Consider the following 20660-nt stretch of genomic DNA (forward strand, 5'->3'; position numbering starts at 1 on the left):
GCAGACGATCAGTGTCAGAGGGAACGTGTGCAATGCAATGTAAACACATGGTGCAGTAAAAAAATATAAAAAATAGACTAGTATTCAGACAGTTTAGAGTGATAATGAAGTAATTGTGTAGTAAAAATAGACAAAATAGACAAGTATACAAACAGTTTAGAGTGAAAATGAAGTAATTATTCTCTGTATTACATGAAAACCTAATTTTTTTGGTACAAATGTTTGTATTTTTACTGAATACTGTCCGTCTTAGTCCATGCATGGATGTATAGACACAAGACAAACAGTGAAAATGAAGTAATTATTCTCTGTATTACATGAAAACCTAATTTTTTTGGTACAAATGTTTGTATTTTTACTGAATACTGTCCGTCTTAGTCCATGCATGGATGTATAGACACAAGACAAAGACAGTGCAGATAAAAAAGATGACATGGGTGGGGTTGTATGATCATGTAAGAAAGAACCCACTTTTTTACTACCAGCCCCAAACAATCCCTCGTACAGACGGGATGATGAGGATGATGATGCTGCTGCCGTAGCAACAAGGGAGTGGGGAGTGGTATGAGAAGGTGGAGACAGCAGGCTGGGGGGTGGGGGTGCTGCGAGGGGATTGGCCGGGAAGAGACTCTGTGCTGATGTCATACTTCCCTCTCTCTGCTCTCTCACCCCCCTCATCCATCCATCCATTCATTCATCCCCTCACACCCCTCGCCTGAATGCCGTCATCCATCAATACAGTGGTGGAGCAGTGTATGAAAGAGGGAGGGAGGGAGATTTGTGCGTGGACATTTTTTTTTAAATGTGTTTATTTACAGGCACTGTGCACATATTTTACACCGTCAACTTACAACTGTGTACATACACTGAGCAGAGACATAAAGGGGAATATTAATGTAAATAAAGAGGATAGACAATAAGTGCAAAGACAGACTGAAGGCAACACCACCACCACCACCAGCAGCAGCAGCAGCAGCAGCAGCAGCAGCAGCAGCAGCAGCAGCAGCAGCAGCAGCAGCAGCAGCAGCAGCAGCAGCAGCAGCAGCAGCAGCAGCAGCAGCAGCGACCATATTTCACGAGCATGGCTTGGCAATTAAAATAGATTGTATATAAAGGAGATTGTGGTTGTGTCCCTTTCATACTCACAGAGTGGTTGCAGAGTGAAGTGTCCTCGAGCAAAAACACTGGTATAGAGGCCTAACTGATGATACTCGGTGTGAGTACCGGTCAAAATCACTTGATTTAATTATCAGAGAAAGAAATGAAAACGAGAGAGAGGCGGCTGCGAATGATTTCCATGCAGTTTTTTCGTTGTTAAATGGCTGATTAAAAGTACTTGGTAAATGCATCAGCACAAATGCCTGATTAAGAAGAGGTAAAAGAATGCATCACACTGATATCAGTACTGCCCGGGAATTCAAGGTTGTACTGTCAAGTGTCAATGTCAGACACAATAAAGTGCTATGAATAAATGAATGAATGAATGAATGCCACAAATGTCTTCCACGCAGAAATCAGCACAAATGTGGAGTTGAGGATATGAACGATTTGTGGTATCTGTGTCAGACACAAAGACATATCTCAAATCTCCCCATCACGTTTCCAAAAACGACCCCTTTTAAAACAACAATCTGCATCCCTCTGTGTCTAAGCAATAGTGGTCCACAGGGTACGATAACACAACCACCAAAACACCATAAAAAAACAACACATGCAGAATATGAATGAGTGTGTGTGTGACACACTCTAAATCTGCCCCCCTCTCTAATCTCATAATCCAGTGGTTGAACTGAGTGCTGCTATGTTGAAGGCCAGAAACAGCGTGAGACGAAATGAAGAGGAAGATTATGACTCTGTAGAAAACAGATCCATGATTTCTCAAGTATTTTTTATATGATGTATTTTGTGCATTTCACAAAGAAAATACAACACTGGGATTCGTCTATTCCGTCTTTTTTCTCAAATTAAACATTTATCACGGTTGAAAATGATCATTTAATCTTTTTTTTTTTTTTTTAATCCTCTTTAAACTTTAAAATGCAGTTTGAGAGACAAATGCCTTTGTTTGTCCAGTGCTGTTTGTTGAGACTGTCTGGGTTAATGAGTAATAAAAACTGCAGGTCAACAGCTGCTTATCCCCCATTTCAATAGGTCAACTTTCAACACACAGATAGAGGGGCACTGCACTGAAACCATTCATGTTTAGCTCTCAAATGCAAACCTAATGATCCTGAAGCAGCACGTAAACTGCCAGCGCATACACCCACCCCACATGCCTTATTGTCTGTTTACTTCCACTCATCATTGTGAACGTGAGCTGCAAGCTCTTTATTTGGTCGTTACGCTGCTTCCTTCCTTCTCAGTCAAGTGTAAATAATTCACCGCTAAGCGATGACATCTGACTCTTCAGCCTGTGGAGAATATCATTTATTTAGAAAAATTGGTTGTGAAAGTTTCGTACATGCTTTTCCATGACAAATTTAAAAAAATCTGAAAAATGAAGAAGTGCCTCTTTTAAGAGATGTGAAAGTCCAGTTGCCTATATCTAAAATCGCAAAAGACGGAGATGGACGGAACCTTTTTCGTCCATACTTTGGGTACATTTCGTCCGTCATTGTGCGCCAAGCAGAGGAGCTTACGATGGCAGACCAAATGGAGCAATACCATGGGAAATTGTGGGGGTAGTATAGAGCCACTAGTTCAATCCATCAGGAAAACGACAAAAAGGCAACCTAATGTTGCAGTGAAACCACTGTAAAACATGCTACCAGAGCTTGCTGGTTTATCCCTGACGACTAGCACCAGACAAGTGCCAGACACTGGTGGTTTTATTGGAGGGTTTATCCAGTAAAACAAGTTAAATATTGAAAATGTCTCTCCACACCAATGTGTAATAATCCCCATTTAGTATAACGTCTTACATTCCACCGCCACAAAACCTGCTTGAGTTTCAGTCTATTTTGGATCAAGCACAATAAAATAACCCCTAAATGGTTGCTATGTTTGTTGTTGCCTGCAACTTGGTACTCGGAAGTATTGCGTAATTGTCCATACTAACACAAAAGACGCATGGATAGTGACGGAGATAACGTTTGGGACGGACAAATGTAAAAGGGACAAAAATGGAGTATAACTGGGCCTTTAAGATCACAAGAACAACGTTGCTATAGCTAGCAACAGTAGCTAGCATGCTAGTGACAGAGGTAAAAATAGTCAAACTTTTCCTAATACAAATAAAACAATTCTGGACTCTAAATGGCTAAAAAGGCACAGAAACACTGATAGAGGATAAGTCAGCAATAGCAATGGCAGCTAGCATGAGGGTAACGCTATAGAAATGCAAAGAAAGCAGTCCATTGGGAAATGAACTCAATGAACCCTCTTTTACAATAACTTACTATCCTATTATACTATTTACTTCTTTGGACAGATCCAGACAAGTGTTTCCAGTCTTCAAAGCTGATTAAACATTGTAAGGCAGAACCTGTTTTTACTCGGCAATACTGTTGGTGGGAGACAAGCTACCAGCTCCTATCTCTGTGAAACACTTCAGTCTGTCAAACACTCAAATAAAATACACCTCGTTTCTCATTCAAATCTTGCTGTGTGTTATTTGAATAGTCAAAGCAGCACGGGATGAAGATGTGAGCTCATCGTCAAAGCTATTCATGATGTATCTATAACCCAGCGACAACATTCAAACATTCACACTTTGACAAATATTGTTTCTGAGTTAATAAAAACAGGAACAAATTCATAATCCTCGCCTCGTGGAAGCTAAGGTTTTCAAAGTATCGTCCTCTCGGTCACACGGCTTTGGAATGAGCCTGAATGTAGTGCAGTCTGGGTAATGTAATGTCCACAGGCTGGTGCCGTGGGCATGACGGAGACAGGTGATGGTACACAGTCATCATACTTGGATGACGTGTTGACATTAAAACATTGCTCAGCAGCAGTTTGCATCATTTACTGTTCACACAAAGTTTGGTCACGGCAGACACTGGCACACACCATGAGTGATCTACATGCCTCTGTGGAAAATGTGACTCTGGAAGGAAGGAACGAGCAGCTGACAATAAACGCAAACTGAGCCAGCTGACATATGGCAACGCACAATTGCCTGCACTTTGTTTTTCCTCCTTTCTGAGCTCTTCACCCTCCATTAGCACGAGGATCACTTAGTTATCAAGCTTGTTAGTCTGTCTCTTCATTAACATGGCAAACTGACACTGAGTGTCATAGGCCTTGTTTAGACTGCGGCCCAAATCAGATTTGTAAGCATATCCGGTCAGAATCTGATCTTCCTGACCACATGTTCACAATATAAATTACAAGTAATCCGATTTGATCAGAGTGTGTCCATATTGACATCCATGTGTCTAGTCTTCCACATGGATTTGTATAGTTACAGGCCAAATAATGATATGGTGTCAAAAGCTTTTATTCTGAAAAAAACACAAACCCTATTCAGCTGAATTGAAGCATTGCATGAACCGTCATCTGGCAAAAATAGGACTGACGGAACAATGAGGGTGCCGATACGCGACACAAACAGAGTCAGTGGAAGCTGACACACTAACTTAAGTGGACACTTCCGATGCCCCAACGGAGATGCTACGCTATGGATACACATTCAGTGGTATCCTGAGGGAAGGCACTTTAAAAAAATAAGCGACTCAGATTGAAAAAGATCTGTAAAAACATGATCGGAATCACATTTGAAACCACCTACGTGGGGTTTGAATCCGCTTTGGAAAAAAAATCGAATGTCATGTGTATTTTGAGCTGTTCAGACTGCCCAAAAAAATGCTTAAAATTACGATTTGGGATGCAGTCTAAACAAGGCCGTACAGTGTCTCCAAAATACTCCCCTTTTATGTTCTTTTTTATTATATATTATATTTGTCAACATCAGTGTGGCATTCATTAGCAAATTTGACCAAAAATGCACACAAAATGTACTCAGTCCACTGGAATGCATTGGATTTTCTAAGGTTTTAAATACCAGCACAACCAATTACATTTACTGCAGGAGAATAATGAGTTCACTCATCCAGTTCTAGTGTTAGTTGCACGAGCTGCTGCGTTTTGTTCACACAAAGAGTTTGTCTTCTTGTAAAAGGGGAACAGGAAGTGTTGTGTTTGTGACATAGAGACACTTAACTGTTTATTTTGCTGTGTGGCTGCTCGAATCTGTACACACATGTGCCTACAATACAGACACGCTGCTCATGCATCCAGCGCGAACCTAACCTCACATTAAAAACACTAAATTAAAATGTTCCGCTTGATCAGAGCAAACATTTAATGTAAACATAACTTTAACATGTATTATCATTGTTATGATAGTACACCCGAGAGAAGACATTTAATGAGGTATCTAAGCTCTTCTCAGTGTTTGTGAATGAATGACTATGAACACATGAACACCGGCAGCCAGGAGGATTATCTGTAGGTCAAATAGTGTGTGCGAGAGATTAAAGATAGAAAACAGACTGTGGAATCCTTTTCCACATCTGTACACATAAACACACACTCAGCTTATTGCTTTATATTTTTCTATTGCAACCATCACTGTGGAAGAGGTGACTCTGACTTGACACACACACACATTGACGTCATCAATCTGTCATTTTGTTTTTTGTTTTTTTGGTTGAGAAACTGTGACAGATCCAGGAACTCTGGTTCCTAAGGCAACGGAAGGGCAAATATGATTGGTGACAACAGGTTTAGACAGACACACAAACACACACATATATACATACTCATCTCACAACATGCTCAGAGCACACAATGAGGAGGTCTCACTCTGTCCTGTGTCTATTTCCCCTTGAAAAATAACATGAGGGGCAGCTGAAAACTGACAGGGGGGGTTTTCACGGGGCAGGAGATGAGTGTGTGTGTGTGTGGGGGGGGCAAACAGGAAGTGGAGGCTCCTTGTTAATGTAACATGGTCACGTCTAAGTGATTGAATTTCCTCTTTGTGTGTGAGTGAGAGAGAGTCTCGTGAGTCGACTGGTCAACTGTTTGACAGGCAACATGGCTCGAGTTACACGGACAAAACATTTCCCCTCCTCGCCTCCTCCGTGCTCGCTACAGACACAACGACACTGGAGGTGTGATAAGTCTTTGCAGCTGAATCCCAGAATCACATGATGAACTTGGTCAACACTTGACAAGACTCTCTCTCTTCCCACAGTGCCTCCAACTCGCATGTCAAACTCAGCAGGAACAAAACACTGCCCAGATGACAACGTGTCTGCTGCGAGAAAAATAATGACGACACTCACATATTTGTACCATTTAACTTTAAATATTTGGCCTTGGCTTTAAGGCAACAAAATGACTGACGCATTCCTCGACAGGTCATGTTTCTGGCAGCGCTGCTAAAATGCCGCTGACTTAAGCGGCCTAGTTCACCTAGATTTTGTGACCTTATAGTCACATGACAAAGCAAGCTATTGTTTGTGCATTCTGGTGAGGTGAAATACAACTGTTTTTGACCACTGTGACGCACAAATACTACAAATAATTTCTGTTTTTGCTCAGATTATTCCAGCATATTATCTAAAAAGGGTAAAGAGTCCTTGTAGGCCATCTGCAGTCCAGACAGAAATAACCCAGAGTGCCTCAAATACTGTCACCTCTGCTCTCTAAATAAAGGTCAAAACTGCTTCTCTGCCGTCATAGATTACAGCAATGTCACATTGTCTTCTAATCACTGTCTCATTGGGGTTTATCCAGTTCTATAATCTGTTTTTTTTTGCTATAATCACTTCCAAACAGACCACAAAATATCATTATATTCTAAATGTGGGAGTCGACTCACATTTACTGGACCTTTTTTAAAGATGACCATTATCTGTTGAAGCTGGAAGCCACATGAATAACCCCCATTTAGTAAAGAGCCATTTTGGACAGTATTTAAAGGGGCTGAGTTGTGAGATTCAGGATATGATATGAATTTAAAGGACAGACCACATTCTGGGAACCAAAGATATTCTGAATGATTTTATTTATTTTTAAGCGGGCTGTACTGTGTTATCCATATCAAATGTTTCCAACTAATGAGGCCAGGCCTCGTCCTCGCTGCAGGGGAAATACCGTCTCCTCCTTCAAAATCTGTCCCATGAATGAAGCTCTATATCTGACAATATCACACTTTAAAAATGGCAGTGAATAATGTGGCTTCCAGGAAACACTTAATCACATTCTGGGTCATATGACCCATCCTCACTGCACTTCAAGTTCACTTTCTTTATCATTATTCAGAAAATATTGTAGTGGTCAGTCTTTTAAAGGTCTGGTGAGTCACATTTAGGTTAGGTTTATTAGCAGAAATTGAATATACATGTACAAGGGAATTATTACTTCAAAAACAATTTTTTATTTTTTATTTACTTTGTATTTTTAGCCCTCATTTTGTGCTGCCATGTTTCTACAACAGCCCAAACCAATAAATTAGCCAAAGTGTGCATTCCGTGTGTTAAAACAGAAACTTTTACTATGCCAACATAGAAAAACAACATAATTTATTGTATGTGAAGGCCACCATATCCCCCGTTTGTTACAATCTGCTGTTTTACCACTATATGTCACTAGTTCTTGAACACTGGGCCTTATTTTGCTCATTATTTCTGCAGATCCTAAAACAATCTCAGCCGCAGAAGGAGGATAAAACACTTGAGAAAGGTCCAAACTCCTACTCAGTCAAATCAGCCAAACACCGACCTATTCTTCACTCACTAGAATGTGTGTGTTTTCTCTTTGGGAGTGAAGTGTGTGTCAGGACTGAGAGAGTTTCGCTCTGTTTCCCAATGTTCTAACTGTCGTTGCCATCTCTAATTGTGAAAAGACAAATATTTCCTCCCACACTCCCACTGGGATGAGTTCTGCAAGAAAAAAAAAAGAACCCAAACAGCACGGATGATTCAAAGAGTGGAGATAACACTCAAACTCCAGAAATTGAAGAAAAAAAATCAATGTGGAACAATTTCTGACTAAAACGTTTACAGCAATCTGTCCAAATCCTATAAATATCATGATCAAAATAGAAAAAGTGGATATTTATACAAATATATATGTATTTCTGATATAAGGATTTACACACTTTTGCTGGGAATTAACTTCTTGTCCACTCCTATCAGGTATTTTGTTAAATTAATACATTTAAACAGATCCACTCATCATTATAGCATGCTCATATAATCCCATGTCTCTGTGTTTTACCACCGCACAATCATCCCCACTCTTATCTGCAGAGAGTGCATTATTTATCTCATAGTACGTCGATAAAGATCACATAAATATGACAATTCTGTATTTAAAGCTATACAAAAAAGCGTAACCATGAGCCGTTTGAACTGAATGAGCAGCTCACAGTATACGGTCTGTCTGTGGTGGTATAGGAGTGACAGAAGTGGCCTGACCTCTTAATTCAAACTATGTGAGCACGGCTAAAGCTGAAGAAAGGAAACAAAACCTGCTATTGTGTTGTCTGTATATCTCAAGTGTGTTCGGAAAGCCACGCTTTCCTCACAGCAGAGGATAAACATACTTCTCACTGAGCTCTGTAACACCAGGCAAACGGCACCGATTTAGAGTAAGAATGCGGCGTGACTGGACGGCGGCCTGGTTTGACGGCTTTTTCGCTCTCGCTCTGTGGACGTATGTGACAGAGACTCGATAAAATGTTTGTTTTGTTTTTTTTTTTACTGTTTTTACTGCAGAGTTGAGTGGAGTCGTGAACCTCACAGCTGCGGCCGCGTCCTGAAATTTCGGGTTTATGACATGCAGTATGTGCATGTCGTAAAAGTGTTGTGAAATTAAAAGGGGATTTATAAAACAACATAAAACAGTTCATGAATACATTGGTTCTCCAGACTACGGTTGACAACCTTTCCGTTAAATAACGATATGTTCCGTATTAATAAATAATAAAAAAAGATGTGTTCTGTACAGAACAGATCCAACAGAAACACACTTTGTTCTGACACCATGACCGAAAAAATACAGATTAGTCCACTAATGAAGATTAGAGAAGCGATTTTATCGGCACAATATCGGAAAATGGGATATCGGCAGATCATGGTGTGTTTGCCTATATCTGATAGTCGGCTAAATAGGCTGCTACCTCCTTGACTTCTATGCTGGCGCCCTATTTATTTATTTAATTTATTTGGTCAATGAAGAAAATGTATACCTACATCTGCTGCGATTTGAGCATTATGTTAATTTCCCTACAGATGAGCCTAAATAACCTCTGCAGTTGGTCGCAGGTAAAAAAAGTACATATATATATCGGTTATTTGCCCAAGCACTCCTGATATACCGGCATATCCAAGATTGCGTGATTTGTATGAGGGAACATAAAATCCTCCTCTTGCTGTCGGACAAGATCTCTCCAAAACAATTTGAGATATAAAACTCACTATAGACTATAAATGCTTAAAGGACGTGATGAAAGAAGAGTAAAAAGAGAGATACATAAAGTTAAGTGCAGAAGTATACAGGCCATACCAAGAAGATCCTTAATCAGAACAACATATTTCTGTCATTAGGGTCCATAAAACACCAGTGTCCACAGTGAAATAATGTTTTGCAGCTCATTCCATGTCCATGGTGCATAGGAGAAAGCAGTTTTACCAAATTCCAAGTTCAATCTAGGAAATTTGTAGTCCGATTCACTGTGTATCGCGGCAACGGAGACGTGGCGAGATGTAAAGGTGAAAGAACAGGAGGAAACTGCTCAAGTGAAAAAAAGAAGATTGCAAAAATACAATACAAATATCACATTGATTTTTAAACTAATATTTGGTAGCTAGAAAGTTACATACGTAGAAATAATGTGAAACATAGTTAAAGTGCAGTAAATCAGGAACGGGGGGTGTAATGTGTGAGAATGGGATTTTAATTATTCCCCTTCCTAATTTTCTTATCAGGAAATTGGCAAACTCAACTCAAAAAAGCTCAATCATTAACTTAATGTCTGTGCTACAGAAAGTCTGAGTCAAGCTAAATTTAGTTCTAATTTTTGCCTTTTTCATGCAATTTTTTACAAATAATTTCAAAACATGTCAAGTTTAAGGAAAGCGAGGAGCGGCTCCGACGAACAGCTGTTACTAACAGTTGTTAAATGTCAGCCTTTACATCATGTTTCCCACTGAACATTTCCTCTCTCCTCCCTTCACAAACACACCTTCTTTCCTCTCTTATGACCTCTCCCCTCCTCTCATTCCTTCCATACGTCCTCCCTCTCATCTTCCTCCCCCCTCCTCCCCCCTCCTCCTCCTGTTCCAACTCTTCCTCCCAAACGTCACTGGAGACGGAGCCGTGACGGCTCTGCCTGGCAGCTAAAAACAGGTCAAGTGTTGTTCCGTCCGTGAGGCTGAAATTAACGACCGCCATCCACAAGACAGAAGAGAGAGGGGGGGGCGGAGATTGAGGGGAGTGATACTGTATAAGAGACAGAGGAAGAGGGGAAAGTGGTTGGGAGTGTTTAAAACAAACGTTGACAGCTTGCCCTGAAATGTGCGTATAGAGCGAGTGACTTATTTTAGTGTCAGACGGACGATTGAAGGAGGCACTGAAGACTAAAATAAGACGCGTTTGTTTTACTTGTAACGTAAATGATTTCTGTTTTTTGAAGTAATATATCGTGATTCAAGAGCTTTAACTGTGACAGCTGTTTCCCTACATATACTTACTCTTATTGTTTTCAGCAGGAAGCTGACAATGGCATAAACAGTCATTTGAAGTTATCGTAAAGTTACTTTTTACGGAAATAAAGGAGCACAAAGATTCACACACAAGTGTCTAAATTTAGAAAGGAAGCACTAGGGCTGCAACTAACTATTATTTTCTAAATCGATCAATCTGTTGATTATTTTCTCGATTGGTCGAGTATTTGTTTGGTTCATAAAATGTCAGAAAACATTCACATTAAAGCTGGAAAATCACAGAAACTAGAAAATATTTACATTAAAGAAGCAACCACAACTCTTTTACATATAGAAACAGCTCTTTTGAGGATGGCAGTGGTTAAAACAAGTTTTTTTTTGCTCCATGTAACAAAGTAATCATTAAAACTGATTCATTTTTGGTTTGGGGACAAAATAAGGCATTTGAGAACATCATCATCATTCCCAGGTTTGCTACAATGTAATGTAATGTAATTTATTTTTCAAGACCGGGACAATGCACAATAAAACATTAATCTTGTCCAACAAGAGAATATGCATTGTGCCAGGTTGTAGCAGATTGCTATTTTCCAACTGAAATCCCTGGGCAGGTTGATAGAATAGTACATAAAAACATAATAATAACAACAACATACACAATATAAAATTACAGAACAAAGGACGTGGAAGAAGATTCAACATGACCACTAAGATTTAAGGATCTAAAAGAAAGTAAGGTTATGGCGTTACCAAATGTGAAGATTTATTTGATTAGCTTTCTTTACTGAGCATCATCAATGTTATTATCTCCTGTCATTGCATTATATAACATAAGCACATAATGCAGGCTTGTTATTTAGTTATAAAAACTGAAATATACCTTGATACACTAAAACGGTGCCTGTCAGGTTATATCAACTTATAAACAACTTTCCGCTCTGGAACATGACTTTATAGATTTTGAGCCACGTCCGCTGCAGCTTCCCTAACAAGTCGCTGAATGATACTCGACTGCAAACTGAAAGTCAACAGATGTTGTAACAGAACACGGGTGACCACCTCTTCGCTTCTGTCACACACTTTTACATCAGACGCTAACAGGCCCGCTCAGTGCAACAAATGACTACATACTTATATTTGACGGAGCGCTCAGCTGCAGAGAGCTCCCCGCTGAATGTGAGCAGCGGCGTGCACTTTCAGCAGCAGAGGGAAGATAAATGAGACAATTAAACAGCGCTTGATGGCACCTCAGTGACTAATGGCTTTTTTCCTTCCTGCCTGTCTGAGCACAGACAAACACGGTAGTAAGCAGCGAGGAGTGTGAGCGTGCGTGCCGCGGACTGCCTGTGTGTTCACGCGAGTGTTTCTGTGGGGGCGTTTCTGAGGTTTTGTTGCAGGAATTTTGTGCTGCCAGATACTCTAACACTTGCTCACATGCACATAATTAGACTAAGGAATAAACCTGCTGATTTATTCATAAGAGAGGCAGCACATGCTAAACAAAACCACTGTACCAAAAGTGAGATCATTTTCAATCACACAGAAACACACGTGTTACCGCGACACAACGTGTGTGTGGTGCAGATACTGTATTTTGCTGAGCTCATAAAAGCATTCGCAGATTCCCAGCTGCACAACTTATCATAAATGTATCATCACTGAGAAATCAACATGTGTCATATACATATCAAAAATACTCCTGGGACTGCAAGAAGTATAGATTATTCCTCATATAAGTTTTGTTTAGTCACCAACGTATCATTAACATAGATAAATGTTTCTGTATCATGTTTTCCCCACTAATTTTATGATATTAAAATTAGCACACTTTACTCAAATCTCTATCTTAAAAATGTAACTTGTCATCAGATTTCATATTCATTTATTTTAAAAAATTCAGTAGTAAGGCAAGGTAAGGTAAGAGTAGAACATGTTTTTAAGGGGAGGGGGACACTTTTGCAAGCAAAGGATCACTTTTTGACTATTTGCAACAAATTATAGCTGCAAATTCAAAGGTTCCGTTTGTAAATTCAAAACATTTTGTTTGTAAATTTAAAACGTTTCTTTGCAAATTCAAAGGTTTTCTTTGCAATATCACAAGTCATATCGTCATCTCATTACTCAACAATGTTATCACAGACCGATCACATGTTTTCCTAATGTCGTGCAGACCTAGTAGATCCATTTTAGGCCAGTGTGCTCGTCACAGCATGGCTTCTATTTGAACTCAGATTACAGACTCTCTGGAGGTCAGGTTAGTAAACAAGAGGTTTGAGTGTTTTGCTTTGACTCTTTTCATAATATTTAACTGAATAAAGTTCAAGACAAAGTTTAAATGAAAGTTTTGACTTTACTACCTTTGTTTTGAAAAGGGCTACACAAATACAAATGTACCAAGTCTTGTTTACAGTGACTAGTGTCTCTGTCTCTGTGTGTCCCAGCATGTGTGGCTGGGGGTTTCCTGTCCTTACTTCCTGTTGTATACCCTGTTAAAGGCCCAACAGTCCACTGAGAGTGGACAGTCATGTGGTAATTAGCTCTAGTCATTAAAACTAACCCCAGGCTTTGTTCTACCATCTGGATGCATTGTCCTACCTCCTGATACACATAGTGTGTGTGTGTGTGTGTGTGTGTGTGTGTGTGTGTGTGTGTGTGTCAGTGTGACTGACATGATGCGTCTCATGAGCCCCAAACGGAAAAAGATGACCACACATGTAGCCTGTGGTTACAACCTCCAATTTAAAGACGTAATCTGGCGGACATGCTGGACGTCTTTGGAAGTCCATGACTAAAGCTGTGTTTCCACCAAGAGGGCGTGTGCACTTCAGCTTAATCATTTGCCACCATGGGATGCGTAGGCTTTAGATGTACACACTAAAACGACTGGTTTAAGCAGGACGACTGAAAGACTAGGGATCACACATCTAACGACCGCACCTGATGAGGGATCACTGAAAACAGCGACACTTTTGATATTACCGCTACTTCCTGTCGTCTTCTGGCACTAATTTCTTGCACCCCACCTACTCTTTTTCATCGGCTGTTGGCAACATGTGCGGTGGCTCCCTGCAGCTTTCGAAAGAAAATCGTTTAAAGTGAATATTTAGAGATTTAAGTGCTAGAATGTTTCATCAACTAAAAATATGTGTCACGTACCTCGTCTACATCGAGTGCGATATTTAAAAACCTCCCCAAACCTGACAAACTTGGGCTTACCAATCCTAACACTAAAATTAAGTCATGTGTACATGAAAAAACACTTTTGGATACACATACTTCTCAAGCATGAACTACATAATACTGTTTTATTTATTTCAAAATGGGTCACTTTTTATTGTATACAATTTCCACAAATAATGGAAGTGTGTGTTTTAGTGAGTGTTATCCTTAGTTAACAGGTAAAACAGCTATGAAGTGTCAATAGTTTGCAAACTATAGTTCTTTTATACCTGTATATATATATATATATATATATATATATATATACACATATACGTATATAAAACTTATTATACATAGTGTTATCATCGTTTTATGCCTAAAATAGGTTTTGTGGCTGCAGATGAACTATGGCGAGGGGTCAAAAATGCCTCTTCTGATTCTGGGGGTGCACTACATGTCTGCGTCCAGATTTGGCTCAAAAACATGTTTGATTGACTGCAACTGAGTTTTGGGTCTTTTTACTCTGATACGCTAACAGATTTCTGTGCCAACTAGCCAGGCCGAATGTCCCCTAACTAGAGCTGACTATGGGACTATTGTAGGGAAAAAAAATCAGCTTTAGTTTGACATTACACCAATGTAGCCAACAACACTATAAAGCACTGACATTATCAACACAACCGGCCTTAAATCCTCATCAGAGACATTACATTTTTTTTTTTTTTTCTTCAATTCACTCCTGTAAACACCTAGAAATAACGATTATCTATTGACTAATCAATAGAATGCAGCTTGTCGAGCTCCAACCTTTTCGGTGCTGGACAACTATGGTAGGTACCTCAACAGAAGAGCTCAATTTTCACCAAGTGGTACAGTTTGATACGTTATTATTGTTGGCATAACGTACCAAACATGACAATAAATTTAACAAATGGTGGACAAAACCAGAGGAAATTCAATTGCAACACTTTTTTTCAGGCAATTTCTATCACACATTTAAAAGTGTTGTGAGATAAATCAGACTTCAGCCATACTGGGTGAACGGACGTGTGTAATACTCCGTTTATCTAGCTGCCAATGTGACCAAATCTCAGACAAGCGGAATAAAATAAACAGATGCACATTCACAAGCGTGAAGTCACTGAGGCATTGTTTAAAACGGCACGGTGTCAGGTGATTGCTACGTTTTAAAATATGTGAAGGAGAAGCACATAGTCGGTTTTTAGTGTGGAATGTAGCAAATGTGCCGCGTGAAATTGCTGATCTGTCCGTCAGGTGGCTTAAAGGTCTCCGGTTGAATTCCTGAATATTGCTGAATGAAATCAGTGTTTAAACGGTGACGTGTGCACAAGCAGATAACCAGTATGTTGTTTTCAGTGGTTGAACAATACTTAAACAATGATGTTTATGAAGATTAAGAGAACCAGCTGCTGGTCGTAGCCTTATGCAGTTTTTGAGGAACAGTTTCTTATTTTGAAGGCTCAGTAAGAGATCAAATAAGTTAACGTCCTTCAAAAATGATCAATGCCAATCATAATATATAGCAATAATATTATCATGATACAAAATTCCACCATTTAGCCAAAAGGATAATAGTCAATAATTATAATCCATCGTTCAATGCCTAAAACTTTCAATATGCTTTAGAAAATAATACATATTTTGGTTTATTGTACGTGTCTTCAAATGCTAAATATGACAGTAACCTATGAGTGTGTATCAGAGGCTCTGAAATACCAATAAAATGCATAAAACAGAGTCCATGCTTGAGCAAAGAAGGTTTCAGTGCAAGTTGTGTTCGCCTGTCGAAAACTGTTTGCGAGTAGAAGCATCAGCTAATGGACAAGTGAGGGGAGAGAAGTGAGTCATACCACTCACTTCACAAGAACCCCATTTTCTGCCAGATTCTGTGTGATTTATGTCTGCGAGTGTGTGTGGGAGAGAGAAACAGAGAAATATGCATGCCTGCAGCGTGGTTCAGTGTGTGTGTGTGTGTAGGGACTATAGCTGTGTGTGTGCAGAAGAGAAAGAACAGTAGGTTTGTTGAGCAGCTCTCTGCAGGACAAAAGCGTCTCTGAGACACACGACTATGGAAGTGATTATGTGGACAGCACACAGCAGTTTAAGTCACATTTTATTCGTGCTACACTCAACAGGATTTATCCAAACCCTATACGTATACCCTATATTTTTTTTGTTGCAATTTCACTATATATTTTGTATGCATATGGTACATATTTGTGTTTAAGTGGTGATTATTAAGAGTCCATGCAGAGCCTATGTGGACAACCCTAGTGACAACCAGTCGTGACATCATCCATAAGATTCTGAACACCCATTTTGAAGCCTTCAGAATTCAATTTGGCCAACATCAGAATCAGAATCCGGTTTATATCCAGGTATAGCTTACAAAATATGAGGACTTTGTTGCGGTTGAGCAAAAAAACAAATTAATTATATTAGAACAAGAGAAAATTGGACGATACCAGCTGTACTTTTTTGTCTATATTCCAGTGGAAATAGTGGAAAATAATTTAAAAATCGACACAATCTTCTATTAAAAAAGACCCAAAACTATCAATTGAGACTATTAACTGCGCAAGAAAATGTTTACTGACATTATAAAGTATAAGTCCATTCAAACCAAGTTCTTTTTGTAAGCAGTAAGGCTACACAATGTATTATTACTTCATGGTTGCATTTTTTTATATATGGGTCTCTAGTTTAAATCTACTTCAACGTAGATTTAAACCTGACTGAGTGCTGAATGCGCATACTTTACAGTCCAATTGGTTACGTGCTCTTGTTTTGGAAAAAAGAGACATAAAACCTAACCCTAACCCAAAACATGAATGAATGAAAATATATTAAATGAACCCTCCGAAAATGTTACTCACTGGACCTTAAAGCTACAATGTGAGTAACAGCAATTAGAAAAATTCTGTTTTATTTTAGCAGCTAACACTTAATAACTACATTAATCACAGTAGCAGTGGCAGTGGATTCCAACCATTTTGGCTCAGAATCTCAGTTTCATTGTGACTGTTCAAGTGTTTAACATGATTAACCAAAAAGGGATTTTTCTTTCTCAGACAGTGTCATATTTAGGGTTTTGTGTCTGGCATTTCAAAAGAAAACCCCCCACAATATTTATCCCCCGTTTTTACATACCTTTGATGATGTGGTGATTCCTCAAATTGTTCTATGCGGGAAACCTTGTGTCATAGCTCCACCAGAATTCTTAGCAAAGTGAATATGGTGAAGGCTCAGACCTTGAGAAAAGGAATCAGGAACATTCTGAATATTTTAGCTTTAGATTTCATGAGATAAAACAAGTGCAGATGCTTCAATAAAACACTCACTTTTTCTTCTTTGTCTTTTTTTTTTTTTTGAGCAGTTTTTACTGAAAACATGACACACACAGACAGGCTGATACAACAACAGCAATATTGCACGAGCTCTCAAAAACATCTCATGAAGTTTTTACACTGACTCACACAGCCAAAAATGCATTTATGAACGATAAACACAAAACATACACAACGGAATATCGACTACACAATTATATCAATAAATAAGCAATTAAAATTCATCAGGGTAAATGACTGCCACCGAGTCTTAATTCGGCGGTGATTCATGAGCTCAATAATTATTCAAGTTACCAAAATTATTTAAAAATGTAGGTGTGAGCTCTAAAATGCCTCCTGGCATAATTTACATGCGATTCAGATGGCATGTGTATCACTGCCAAGTGAATGCATTTAAAAATAACCAGGTTAGCGCACGTGTGTGTGTGTGTGTGTGTGTGTGTGTCTGTGTGTCTGTGTGTGTGTCAGCGAGGCAGAGACTTGCATACTAAAGGGAGGCAAGTCAGTGTCGGTATGACGAACTGTTGCTAAGCAGTGGTGGTTGCTAGGTGGCGGATAGAGAGGAGGGGGGGAGACAGGTTTGCAGTCCGTGATGGAATCTGAGGGCTTACCTCTGTGTGTGTGTGTGTGTGTTCTCCTTGATTTATTTGTGTGGTGCAAAAAAGAAGAAAAAAAGAAGCAATTTCTAGCGTCTAAACGCAGCAGCAGCTTTGGAGGTATATCAATTTGTTCTCACAAAAGGAAAATGATGTATATCAATTCAGCTGATGTATGAGACAAGTTAACTGCATTCATGTTTAACGAGCCAAACACTTCTGTTTTTCCTTAATCTTTTTAAGCTGGAATATATGACTCATTAAAAAGAATGGCACTGTCTTACTGTGTCATGTTTAACAATAGAAGAATGAGTCATTTACTTTTGTCTCGCACTCGTCCAGGATTGTGTTATACGCAGCAGCAGCAGCAGCAGCAGCAGCAGCATTTTTGTTTCACATTCATATATGCTGTATTTTTAATTTATTATTTATAATCTATATGCAGGTGTAATCACTAAGAAAAAGAAATACGGCGTATCCCTAGCTGGTGTCACTCTCGTCAGATCTGGTCTGATCCAGTCGCGTGAAAGACACGGTGGGGGGGTCGGTGGGACGAGACACAGGCAGCCATTTGTACTCAAGGTCCTGTGATGGAGGGTCCAAACACCAGTCGTAGTGCTTTAACAGATACATGCACACGTCCTGGCAGTGACACACACACAAACACACACACACGCACACGCACACGCACACACACACACGCACACAGAGGAATTAACTTTACTTGACAGAGTTAAGAGCAGTGTGGGGGTGCGGGGGTGTGGATGATTTCCTAATTTTACAGCAAAAACAAAAATGTTAAAACTAGCAGGCACTTGGCAGAGTGAGAGCATCCGCCAACGCTGAAGAATAGGTCTCCAACTTGCAAAGCTACAGCCTCCGTAACACTTGCTCTGTTTGCCGTTTTACCAGATTTGAAAATAGCAAAAAACCTTCAAGCAGCAAAGCTGAAACAGAACATTGGGTTCTTTGTACACAGTTGTACACAGTTGTACACAGTGATGGCTCTTTATGTACATGTTCACTGACTGTTTGTCAATCATTTTTCAAAAGTGTGCTGGGTTTATTCAGTCCTACAGTCAAAATAATGTTAAAATACATACTTTTGTAATGTAATTTAGCTTCAAATTACCCTTAATTTCAAAAAGGAGTTTTGCAGATTGTTACATCCATGTGTATTGATTATTATGGACAATTTATAGGTTATTTTGCATCAGAGTTTAAACCGTGGCTATGTTATTCTTGAGTTTGGGAGTAGCTGCTGTATATCTGCATCAAAATCACCATTTATTCTACTTATTACGAGACAACTAGGTGCATCCAGAGCTCAGGCGGCTGGTGATTTCACAGCCAACGCCCATCGTTGACTGATAATCCACCACTGATCATTCCTCAGTAACCAGCCAGTTACTTGCCCCACCCCCCCCAACCCTGCACTTTATGAATGGAGATTTTTCCCTGATAGAGGGGGAGGAGCAGGACAGAGATGAAGGAGGAGGAGGTAATGGAGGAATGATGATGATGATGGTGGGGGTGCGGAGGATGGAGAATGGGGGAATGATGAAGCGAGGAGGCGATGAGTCACATCTCTGACCCTGAGCCCTGCAGTCTACTTTTTACTCTGGTCACGCCCTCCACACTGTGTGTGTGTGTGTGTATTTTTTAGCATAAACACTGACCTTGCCAGGACCAGTAATCCTCATGGAGACCAAAACATGGTCTGAATGAGGCAGAACCTCATTTCTGAGGCCCTTTAGTTTAGGGCTGATATTTGGATTGTGGTTGGGGTTAGTAATTCAGTGGTTGTGGTTAATTTTAGGGACAGTGCTTCATTTAGGCAGTCCAAATGAGTGGAAGTCAGTGCAGTGTCCTTTAAAGGATAGTAGCGTGGATTTGTGTGTGTGGTCAGCTTACTGAGAGCCAATCAGACACACTTTAAAGAACAACTGGCCCTGGTCTTTCAGCCACAGCAGAGCAGGTTACAGTGAAGGATGAGGTTCAGTGTGTACATCATTAGTGGGAAATGAACCTTAACGGTGTGATGGATAGTGTGTGTGTATACTTCTTGCACAACGTGCCACAGTGGTCAGTGTGTATGTGCAGCATAAACAGCATATATAATGCTCACACGTTTACTGTTTTCTTGACATAAGGTAAAAAAAAAAGGGCTGGGGTTGACTTCTGATTTAATTTACCCACCACTGTGTCGGTGTGAATGTGAATAATGTAATGTGGTAATGTAATGTAATGTAATTTATCACATGTTACATTGGCAAGCAACAAATAACAGAGTTAATCTGCTGGAATATGAAATCAAATGTAGTTTGCAGCAGATTTAACACGTTTACAGCACCTTTACAGTGTCTAATTAAGCATTTGTATTTAAACTATGTAAATATGAGCTGATTTACTTTAAGATTCTTCTTGATTCAAAAATACAAATATCAGAAATGATTACTTTAAGTCGTGTCAGACAACATATTTTTAGCACTGTTGATGAATAATTTCATTACAACCTTTCAAATAGTATTACCAAGCAATCTGAGAGAGAACTCAGACTCCTACAACTCTTCTGGGTGCCTTCTATTGGCTGCTCCACTGTGCTTCTTTGCAGGCCAATTTTGTTTGGTTATATAATAAAATTGTCTGACGTAAACAGAGTCAACAAACAAAAAAAAGAATGTGACATTACAATAATGTGTTCACCTTGGGTCGTACACTACATATATGACGCATGTGTATTCGTCTTTCCTCAAGGTCAAAGAAGAGAGTCATAACCCCAAAACATACTTACTAAAAACCAACGATTTCATCTCATACCAAGTTTTCTATCAATCATCTCTGCTGCAGCTTTA

At 39.5% G+C, this 20660-nt stretch overlaps 1 protein-coding gene across 1 annotated transcript in view; it reads right to left on the bottom strand.

The window, feature by feature from the left end:
• The window catches only part of dusp4 (dual specificity phosphatase 4), a 28983-nt gene extending 10718 nt beyond the window's left edge, over nucleotides 1-18265 (bottom strand). Inside the window, exons 1-2 of the mRNA XM_058616664.1 lie at nucleotides 17204-18265; nucleotides 17013-17113 (exon numbers count right to left, since the gene is read on the bottom strand). The gene's annotated coding sequence lies outside the window, so the exon portion shown is untranslated. The remainder of the gene's footprint in view (nucleotides 1-17012; nucleotides 17114-17203) is intronic.
• Nucleotides 18266-20660: the final 2395 nt, after the last annotated feature.

Source organism: Solea solea, chromosome 19, assembly GCF_958295425.1.
Source record: "Solea solea chromosome 19, fSolSol10.1, whole genome shotgun sequence".
NCBI classification, from domain to species: domain Eukaryota; kingdom Metazoa; phylum Chordata; class Actinopteri; order Pleuronectiformes; family Soleidae; genus Solea; species Solea solea.